Source organism: Lepisosteus platostomus, chromosome 6 (genome assembly GCF_059453375.1).
Source record: "Lepisosteus platostomus isolate fLepPlt1 chromosome 6, fLepPlt1.hap1, whole genome shotgun sequence".
NCBI classification, from domain to species: domain Eukaryota; kingdom Metazoa; phylum Chordata; class Actinopteri; order Semionotiformes; family Lepisosteidae; genus Lepisosteus; species Lepisosteus platostomus.
The window spans coordinates 17,292,358-17,303,685 of record NC_142616.1 but is presented as its reverse complement, the minus strand read 5'-3'; the positions used below and the strand labels follow the sequence as shown (position 1 = coordinate 17,303,685).

The window sequence follows — 11,328 nt, the reverse complement described above, 5'->3', positions numbered from 1 at the left end:
CTGGACCCACATAGACTGCAGGGTGGGCACCCCCTACTGGCCCTTCTAACACCTCTTCCAGCAGCAACCTTAGTTTTTCCCAGGAGGTCTCTCATCCAGGTACTAACCAGGCTCACACCTGCTGAGCTTCAGTGGGCTGCCAGCTGTGAGTTGCGGGGTGATATGGCTGCAACCCATAACTGCCAACCCACTGAAGCTCAGCAGGTGTGAGCCTGGTCAGTACCTGGATTGTTTAATTTGAGTCCTGTGCATAATTTGCAACTGCTAAAGCTAAAGTATTAGAAAGTACTAATTAATCTTAGCTTTGAATCTCTAAAAGCCATTAACACCCGAGTTAACGTTAATCAGACTGAATCGGTTATTGAACATTGCTTTGGTTCCATAACACCAAGCTCAGCCAAGTGACAGTGTGATCTTAGGAAGCTCTGCAATAGCTTGCATCTCTCTCTCTGCCACCTGGCCAGCACTCTGCTAGCTGCACACTTGGTCTCCAGGAAAATGCTTCACATTCTAGTCTGCAAAAGATTTTTATGAACCATTAAACTTTACTTTAAAAACATTTTACTTGAGCCTTTAATTTGTTCAAGAATGTGCCAGCCAGTTCAAGATCCTGTGCAAGGCTTGTTTTCGGTGTCCTGCATTGCTGAAACAATCATTATCTAAAATAAAAAGGACTAAAAAAGAATGGTGAGTGTAGAATGTGGTTTCGATCATTAAAATATCTACATATGTAGCAGGAGTTTAATACGGGAAATTGTCTTCCTACGTGAAGACCATATTTTCTTGCAAAATGTTCTATAAGTGTGAAGTCATTTGTTTAGCTCAGGTAAGGTTCGCAAATTATATTGTATTGTCAGCAGATTGTCAAGCTGCTCTGTGTGAGATAGTTGTTAAAAATTAAAAGTCTTGTTCCAGGTTCTCATCTGGTTCCAATCACTGGACTCCATTGAAATCAGGCCTGTTTTTGTGGAACATGCCTGAAGCTGCCAAACTTTGTTTTCAACTGATATTCCTGTACTGGTTTTGTCTTGAGGTCAGTGGTTTGATACTTCAGCCCAGGGAGCATGCTGGAATGTTACTACAGTGCATTGCAGCCTCATTCAGTGGTTCATGGATTCCAGCAATAATAAACTCAGATAAAGGATTACCTCTGTGTAATTAATATACAAATTACTGTAAATTGTTGCATTCAAGGGCTTCTTAATGAATGAAAACATTTTGGAATTGTATTTTCTGTGCTGTGTTGACTGCAATAATACATCAAGACCTTTTGGGTGACTTCTAACTTAAAAAAGAGTAACTATATAGATACTCAATTCTCATTAATGCCAGTTTCGAAAGAGTGAAATGAAATAGCTTATATGAATTTCAATGGTTTGCCTGGTGTAGACTTACAAGGAAATACTCTAAAAGCAAGATTTTATTGTGTTAGCCATTTAAAAATAAAAAAAAGAAAATTAGGTCTTAAAAAGGATAAATCATGGTAAGTTTACTTTAAAGAATAATAAATAAAGAATGTTGACTTTTGTAACATAATCTGAAGTGTAGCTTATCCCAAGATAGCAGTAATCAGATTTATCTACTGTCCACACTCATTCTTCCTGCTGCAGACTGTTTTACTAAGTCAATGAATTTCAATACCCTAAGGCAGAATTGCCCTCTTTTCCTCTGTAACCTAGCAGTCTGCACTGTTTTTATTGGCTGGGAATTCAGAAGGCTCCATTGAGAATCTACACAGGTAAGGAGTGTTGAATGTGTCTAGACAGTTGATGTCAATAAACCGAGCAAGTACAATCAATATGGAGATGTTTGGTTTGCTTTAAGATCACCTGACATTTTTTGTCAATGAAAGATACTCTTCCATCCATTGTCAGAAAGATGTTCTTTCTTAGTGAGAGCCCTGTCACCATGAAGCACTGGGCAAAAGACAGGACACTACACTCCAACTGGGCCATAGCAGGGCACACACACAGAGATGCTAACATACTGGCCAATAAAATCAAGAAAACCCACATTGAGAGGACATGCAAACTCAAAACCAAATGTGCCCTGGTCTGTATTTGAACCCAGGAACCAAGAACTGTGTGGCAGAAATTCTGCATTCCACTCCACCATCAAGAAACACTTAATGGCTTTCCATCAGTTTGCTTCCTATGTTGGACAGGTTTCAGGCACATGGCTTCATTGCTGGGTGTCAGACCCAAAAGAGCACGCAACTGTAACACATTGTTGACTAGTGTCTGAGTCTTATCTCTCCCTGTTTATCTCTCTATATTTACAAATATGTCGTCTTGGGTGTCACTTCTTCAACAATGCTTCTCTGTTGTTTTTTTTCTTCCTGCTTGTTTGTTGCGTTTTATATCCTAACCTGTTTAAATCCCCTTTAAACAATGAATGCCTTGATTGCTGCCTTGCATTAATTGGGTAGAACGTCAAATAGTGTGTGCACAGGTGAGTTACAAAGCTGATTTTAGCACGTGTGCTGAGTGGATGTGTACTGTGTTAGAGGCTGAATGCAGTGCCATATGTTACCTAATTGTGGGACTACCCTAATCTTCAGCTCAATATCTCAGTGTGTTTAAGGTTTTAGGACTCTGACCTTTGATCACACTCTGCAATTTGTGCTTCAGAAGCCCCAAATGACAATAATCTTAGTTTCCTTGCCAAAGGCTAAAGTTAGAACTGACACTTAATTAACAATAAGGAACAAAAGGTAAGTGCTTTGTCACCGGCGGGAATGGACCACATGTTTCAGGGCTATTGTTTAGGTGGTGGCTCAGCAGTCTCTGTAGCTGACTTCTGAAACCGCTGAGGGCTTTTCATGCTGAGCCCTGCATTCTGCAAACCAGCGGAGTTGGACACAGAGATGTGAGATGTTTGGAAGCCTGTATTGTTTTTTTTTCCATGTTTGTTATATTTGGGCTGTCATTTCATTTCAAGCAGTATTTGAATTGACCATTTTCCTCTCAATTACCGAACAGAGCTGTAGAAGCTATTCAAGCCAGCTGGCACAAAATGACACCCCAAGCCCTCTTATAAACTGAACCTCCAGTTGTTTTGTTCTGTTCTGATTCACAAGACATGTGCTGAAATGAACTGACTGTCACTGAGTGGTTACTGTTTTAAATATTCATGTCAGAGCCTGTATTAACTCTTCGGCAAGGTGGCAAAGAACGTTAAGCCCTAAAACTAGACATGTATCATTTTCATATAGGAAATATGCTGCAATTTTGATCAGTTCTGTAATGACTCATTGGGAGCTAGCACTGAAGTGCTGTTGAGATTCATTATCAAAATGCTGAGGTCAAATTACCAACTGGTGATACAATTCTTGCCAATAAAAAACAGAGCAATGGATATACACTATCTAAGGAGTTCTTAGTAAAATAACTAGTATTATACTAAAAAAAACAATTGCAGGAAAATCTTCCAGAAAGTATGTTATGCTAGATAGAAAGAACTATCTGTTTTTGTATCTCATTGAACCCAGTGCATTTAAATTGAGATTTTCTCAGCTTATCTATTTTTAATTCACCAAACTATACTACAAAAAAATGTAAACTTCGGAGTCAATGTGAAATTCGTGTTAAATAAATGCTGGCTGTGGGCCCGTGCTAAACTCCCTGCACTGAATCAATGGAAACAAACTTGCCAGAAAGGGATCAGTGATCACGTCTTATCTCTCATCAATCCAGTGGGGTCAGGCCCAGTTCTGTCCGGTACTACACATATATCTCAATCAGCTATGAGAGGAGAGATTGTTTCAATTAAGATCTGCAGACGTCAACCTCTCTCAACAGACAGGGTCTCTAACTTCAACTGACTTTTTTGAAGGGACAAAAGTGAAACGTACTGAAACTCATTAAGTACACGTGATCACACCAAAAACACCACAAGTGAAGCAAAAGTGAACAGCGGCGAAATTGTTTGAGAACACTGACTTATCTACGCAAATTAGACCAGATATCAGAGGTTATAAAGTTTCGGAGGTGTTGAGTTTGCAAACTCGGGATGGGGGGGGTAGGGGCTTTAATAGAGATGTTTGCAATACACAAAGAAACAATTGTGCAGCCTGTGTCCTGGGTGTTGACTTCGTGCCAGCTACAGGGCTGCATCTTGAGGGGAAACTAATTTTGAATGACAGGGGACCAAAGATCAAAGCTGCCCTTACTCTGGAAACACACTAGTCATAGCTGTGAAAAGTAAAATCGTGTTAGTTAGAAACCCGTGGCACAGGGGCTGAGACACCTCACTGGCTTGAGACTCTCAACAGCACAGCCCGGAGACAGGGGCGCTGCTGTAGAAAACCTCAACTGAAAGAGCCAACGACAGCGACAAGACACCAGCCTAGCTGAGAATCCCTACAGTACGTCGAGGGAAAAACCTGGGAGCGGGGCTCTCAAAGGAGTCAAAACTTCAAGACGAAACAAAGTGATGCTTATATTTGTAACACGGGGCAGGATAGAGCATGGCATTATACATCCTGAAAGGACACTTTTCAGGCCGGCTCCCCATGTTCTGCTGCGTGTTTTATGAAGCCAAGGAAAACGATATGTTTGGCGAAAGAAACCACTCAGAGAGATGTACAGCAGCAGTTTCCACTTCATCCTGCAGCAAAACAAGGAAAAAAAAACAGTACAAAAACACAGCTTTACCCAAGAAACACAAATCTAGTAACTTATCCTTTAGACACACCATTGTGCAAAACTGTGTCATTTCTTTTCCACGTACCTGTGTGTAAACCACTGTGGTACGTTGCAGCGAACAGGTAGGCCGCCACGGACCTCATTTCATGGGCAGCTTTCTTTACAAGACACGGACAAGGAGACCTTTGAAAGTAAACAGCGAAAAATGCACTTCGTAGAAGGGTTATTCTAGGATCGCATTGTTATTTTTCTAACAGATTTCACCATTGTTTATTCAATACATCAAACGGACGGCAGTAGGTTGATTTAGAAATAACCGCTTATTGCTATTGCAACCCCTGACACAGCTCTCTCGCACGGTAACTCCCACTGTTGTGTGCTCCCACCGTGATGTGAATTCCGGCTAGCGGGAATGTCAGTCCCATCGTTTTCAAAGCCCACCTGATTTGACCGTACATGTATTGAAGCCGTAGAGCAACACTTTTTTTTTTTTTTAAGTGTTGCTGGACTTTTCTGCAAAGAGAAAAGGTGTTTGTGCCTTAGCCTTCTGATGACAGGTCCTGAGCTTTTTGAGGTGTGGAGAAAGTGTGAATTCAGCAGTCCCTCAGCAGAAAGTTAAGGTTATCGCTGCACTTGGGGTTTGGGTTAGATTGAGTGTGAGATTAAAGTTGGGGGGCTCAGATGAGGCAGCTGCTGGCGCATAGTACAGTATTTGCTGTTCCACCGAGAACGTGGACAGTTACTCTAATATGCTGGTGTGTTAATGCTTTCTCTCCTAGCAGAACAGGCAGGCAGAAAAATCCTCTACTTTACTGTTCTCACTGAAGTATAATAATGAGATAGCCTGTCTGCTACATGCTCTTGTTATTGTTGCGGCCTTGTAAGGATTTCTTTAAATATTTACTCAGTTATATTTGTGGTGTAAGAACCAGCTTTTAGATCTTTTATTTTCATAAAATCACTTTGATGTTTTAAATCTTCCGCCGTTGCCTTCCAAACAGTCTGCAAAATCAATTTGTTTTGCCTCCTTCCTTTCAAACGCGTCTTCAGAAAACATTGAATTATTATGGCCAGAAAATGTGCTTGGCAACAGCTAGCTCTCACTGCTATCGTGCTATCATTTTGCTGGTCTACAGAGATCTGCATGAAGTACTGACATACAGAAGACATGATGGATGGATTAATGCCCTCATTCATTTATTCCTTTTTTTAATTATATAACGTTAGCATGCCCAAAGGGGTTCGGCAGACAGTTGACTTTGGACCCCTAGAGGTTACTAAGGAGTTTTTGGTTCCTCTCCTCCGTTGTCTTCTGGTCTTTTCTGTTCTGTATTCACAACATGTATGGTCACTTGCTTTGTTATGCGCCTTGGGGCAACCTATATAAAAATAAATTAAATTGAATTGAGTGATCAGTAACCCCCTCAAGCTGACATAGGGCGAAGTAATGAGGAAACGTTCAATGGCACTACTGTTAAGATGGAAAGAATACAGAAAAGTCTGAGACACCCACTGTCACCCCATTCCCCTCGAGCGATTGTCATAGCAAAACATCTGTTTACTTAAGCATAGCGGTTTGCATAATATTTTCATTTATAAGATGTACCTAAATCACGAAAAGAACACTTTTCAGGTCCATGTTGCTTGTACTATTGAGGGTGTGCTACAGCACAAGTGTACCGCTCCTTACTGATCAAAGCGATCATAAATTCACTTTATAAACAGTGTATTAATATTACTAGTTCAATCACAGAGACAACACAATAAGAGTAATGGTGACCGGTCCACCACAGCTAGGGCAGTAAAATTTGACATAATCATTCCATTAAGTGAGCAACCCCAACCAATATGTCCTTGCTTTGAAGAAGCCCATGAAGTGATTGATGAGCAAGTGGGCAGAATGAGGCACTACTGATTGTACTCAGCTTGTTGAATGGCCAATACAAACTGGGCAGGGCAAAAATAAACAGAAGGGCAGCCAATATTTTCCTGCCACCTACACAGAGTGCTTTGGACACAATCACAATTATAGATTGCCTCTGAAACGCGTTTGTTCTACGGCCAAGCCTACCATACCTTTGACTGAGGAAAAAAAGAATTTGAATAATGATCGTAACTTAGTAACAATTCTAATTTTTCAAAACACATGGTCACTGCAGGGCCCTCGTGCCTCCAGATTAGATGAAACAGCATTTCATGTCGTTAACATCGAGCATACTTTACCCATGTTTTCAAAGCAATCCTTTTCAATGAATAATGCTTACATCATTAAGCATAAACATGAGACAGAAAAAAAGGAGGTGGGCGCAAACTGCCCGTTTTCTAGATTTTCTCGTTTTTGGGCTTTTTTCCTTAAAGCTGTATGCCTGAGGTTTTAGGATTAACAGCTGTTGGTGCTGGTTTTTGTTTCAGCATGGGATGTGCAAAACCTCTCAAAGGTTCACTGGTTTTCCCTCCAAAAATGTCATTGTTTTTAATTGTTTTTGAGGGTTAAAACAGGAATCTAGCTCTGGGACTACTTCATTCTTTTCTTCTTCTGAAAAGCTGTTAGGTTTTTCGTCTTGTCTGAACTGTTTCTAGGGAGTCACTGAGTGGTGAAACGTCTACAAAGAAATGGAGATCCGTGGTTTCCTCACCACAGCACCTCTTCTTCTGGAGCGTTCTGTTTCAACCATTTTGATTAAGATAAACGTAAAGAGATAATTATGTGCTGTAAACCATTTCAAAATAAAAAATGGTCTCCATGTAAAATGTTCAAAGTGGTTCCTGATGGGGTTTTGACAAAAACGTATTGTTTTACAGTATTTGATTTACTCATGATTTTTTTTTAAATCATTTTTATCTGGTTCAATCCACCTCATTAATTCTGTGATGTTTCTTCATTCCTGCAAAATTGTTTCAATAACTCTCAGATACCGGTTTCTAATTAGCTCCTTTGCCATAACAATAAAATTACTGTTACTATGGTACTTGGGTTCAAACCAAGAACAGCACAGAAAGTGTCAAACATGGGAAATGAATTAGAAATGAAGAATGGTGTCCTGGTTGTTGGCTAGAACCCCAGGGCTGTTTAAAGATTTCTGCAGCTAAAATAGCACTCAGAACATTCCATAAATTGTAGTGGATTTTCATTTGATCAGTACCAATATTAGTTTTATATACCGTATGTCATTTAGATACAAGTTCAACATTATTCCGTCCCGTGTACATTAGTGAGAATGCCCCCATGTTTTCTGAATTATGTAATGTAGTAGCAGACCTGACCTTTCAATATCTCAGTAGTAAGGAAGCCTTATGTAACTGACCTCATAATGTGTCAAATAGGCAGCTTCCAGAGTTTACAGGCAGTGATTAATGTGTAAGAACTGACAAGAAAGGGCAGTTCAGGCCAACAAACCTACAGAATCTTTGCCACTATCTCACACAGACATGCATCAGCTGCTGTTTAATGACTGGCCCAATGTCTCAGGTCCACACCTGTGAACCTGCTGAAGTGGGGGGGTTAACCCACTGTTCCCTAATAGTTTGGCATGGCAGTGCAGTGGAATGACTTTCTGTCTGTAAGATTTATCCAACTACTGGAGATGATGACACACAGAAATGGTGTCTCAGAGTCCACCTTGAGCAGTGGAGAGAGCTGTACTGCTGTCTCTCTCTCACACACACACAGGAATGGTGTCTCAGAGCCCACCTTGAGCAGTGGAGAGAGCTGTACTGCTGTCTCTCTCTCTCACACACACAGGAATGGTGTCTCAGAGCCCACCTTGAGCAGTGGAGAGAGCTGTACTGCTGTCTCTCTCTCTCACACACACAGGAATGGTGTCTCAGAGCCCACCTTGAGCAGTGGAGAGAGCTGTACTGCTGTCTCTCTCTCACACACACACAGGAATGGTGTCTCAGAGCTAGTGTCTGTGGGCTAACTTATAAGTCAACAGTGACTAATTAAAAACAAGAAGACCTTCATAGACCAAAAATCCACTCTCTGTACCCGGGGATGCACAAGAGTGTTCAGGTTTCATTGAGCAGAGCGGTAGCAAGAATTATTTCACTGTAAAGGTTTTCTGTAGTGCATTTCACAGCATACAGCCTGTCCTGAGAGTGTGTCCTGTATTGAATCCACCAGTCACCTGCTTGTACACTCTGAACATTACACCATTGTTTCTCTCCGGGCTTGTGAGGCTTTACTGCAGTGGCTTCAAACCCTTATGATTTCCCTTCCTATACAGAAAAGTCATTCCCATTGCTTTGCTTCTACTGTAGGTTTCATTCAACCATTGCCATTAAATCTAAAACTCTTTAGGTCTCTCTTTGACAGGAGGTTTAAATCGAAGACCTTAAGGTGTTCAGACGTTAAACACTGAAGTGGACACAACTCGGATTTTGTGAGGTACAATACTTTAGACATTATATTTCCAACTCATTTTTCGTTCATTTAATCTTTCTAATGACAGTTCCCGTAAAACAGATCAATTATATTTATGAAGGAACAAGTAAAAGGTTTATTCCATGCTGAAAAAAAAGAAGAAAGAAAACACAACGTTTCGGCCGTGGAGCCTTCTTCAGGTATCGCGGCCAAAATGGTGTGTTTTCTTTCGTCTTTTTTTCAGCATGGAATAAACATATTACTTGTTCCTTTGCAGCCTACGCATGCTGACGCAGATACCCACCTGAACATTTATATTTATGTAGTTCAGGTGGGGAGCTGCGTCAGCATGCGTAGGCTGCAAAGGAACAAGTAATAGGTTTATTCCATGCTGAAAAAAAGAAGAAAGAAAACACAACGTTTCGGCCGTGGAGCCTTCTTCAGGTGTGAGAGAGACAGGGCAGTAGGCAAAGGTAAAGTAGCGGGAGAACAAAGGTTGAGAGGGAGGAGGAGTGAGAGGCGGGAGCAGGGGACAGAAAGAGAGGCCAATCAAGAGGTGTGAAGTCAGAATGGGTGCAGAGAGGTGTGAAATGAAACTTCCAATGAATGGAGAAAATTTATATTTATGTACATTAGAATAGTTGAATTAAGGGTTACAGCAAATGAGAACGACTGGGACTCATGAGTTTGGGGTCCCTATAGAAATATACCCATTCAGATTACGTCATATCTGTATATTTAAGAGAGCCAGTTGATTTGTTTAAATATATGTTTTAAGAATACCACGTGATCATCTATTAGGTGCAATCCGTGCAAAAGTGCAGGAGCAGCCGAAATGGACATTTCCATGGTGGTAAGTGGTGCCGGAAACCATCAGGACAGCGGAGGAGGTTCACCGAACCTGACACTTCTTCACAGAGTCAAGACTTCCTGGAAAATAATGAAGCCCTCTATATTAGCACTTCTCCTAGACTTTGGCTTCCTCTTCAAATTGTGTTTAATCCATGTTGTAGGTTAAGAGACAAAGAAATAGATGACTGTTGTCCCAACAGTGTATTTCTACAGCAGCGGTGGCTAACTTTGCCAGTTCCGAGTCCCTCACTGCAGTCTGGGGAGATACATACGCAGCCCACATCACAAGTCTGGACAGTTGAAGCTAAAAACCCACTTACTCTGACTTTTTGTACATTTGTACAAAACGCAGAAGCCAATCCTTGCAGGTGAATGGGAATATAGATCCGAATAAATCATAATACCTAAATAAATCCTTCTTTTTGTTATTCTTCTGTCCTCTGTGTTTCCCCTGACGGAAAGCGCATTTATTTGGTACTGCGTCCTCTACAGTACATAAAACTCAAACAGATGCCAAGACAATGTGGAAATGTAAGTACTCATGCGATCTGCAAGTTTAGGAGGACTGGCTGTTCGCTAATCTGGGACAAACGGAGAGAGTGTGAGTCCCACTGAGACCATCCTCACAGCTGTGGCTTACTCTTTTTTATTAAGATCATTTCTTGGCAAGAACTTTAATTAACAAAACGTTCACACTACCAGCAATATTCAGCAGGAGGAGGAATTGCACGGCTCTTTCTGAAGGTGTCTTAGAGATGCCACTGATTAGTTATATTCACGATGAAGGAATTATGTGACCCAGGGCTAATTTAAATTCCTTCTCCACATACTTTTTTCATCAAAAGAGTCAAAGTAGTATGCCTTAATGGCTTCGCATGCCTGCTGTTCTACAATAAAATACAGCAAGAAATGTTCACTATCCTTGATTTATTCTTTAATTCGCAGTAACAATGTCAAAGTAGCAAGGTCCTCTCCGCTTTAGTGCAGATTTAAGACACATACAAGTGTGAAGTGAATAGAAGTTTCCAGTGGGCTGAGGGAAGAGAAGGCGTTTTAATGGCGAAGTGACCGGCACAGCTCAGCTTGTTACTCACCTCCTGCTGGAGCAGCCCTCTTTCACAGCACCAGCTTTGTGCTGAAGTACTGCAGACACGAAAATAGAAAATAGAGGAGGTTAGAACATTCCCCAGTGGAGGTCATGTACATAATGCCATGAATGAAATCAAAGGACCTCATAAATACGCCCCAGAACTAATTCTTAAATAGGCCGATTGCACAACTCCGAGCAGGACCTGTATTTCTCCTCCGTTGTTTCCTGCGCAGGACGTGCACTGCGCCGCGCCGTTTACTTACCGGTCTGTTTGTGCATTCTGTGTCCATTTCTTCTTGACATTTCGTTATAAACGAAACACGTTAATATTGGATTCTTGGTCCCGGCATGAGTGCGTCAGCAATGTTGCTTGAGGT

The 11,328-nt window shown here is 41.2% G+C and overlaps 1 long non-coding RNA gene across 1 annotated transcript; it reads right to left on the bottom strand.

The window, feature by feature from the left end:
• Window positions 1–4,225: 4,225 nt before the first annotated feature.
• Window positions 4,226–11,093, bottom strand: LOC148661142 (uncharacterized). Its single transcript, XR_015939444.1, has 3 exons — window positions 10,956–11,093; window positions 4,732–4,829; window positions 4,226–4,608 (listed from the first exon to the last, which is right to left on the bottom strand). It is a non-coding gene; the product is annotated as an uncharacterized LOC148661142 (long non-coding RNA).
• Between the last annotated feature and the right edge of the window lie 235 nt (window positions 11,094–11,328).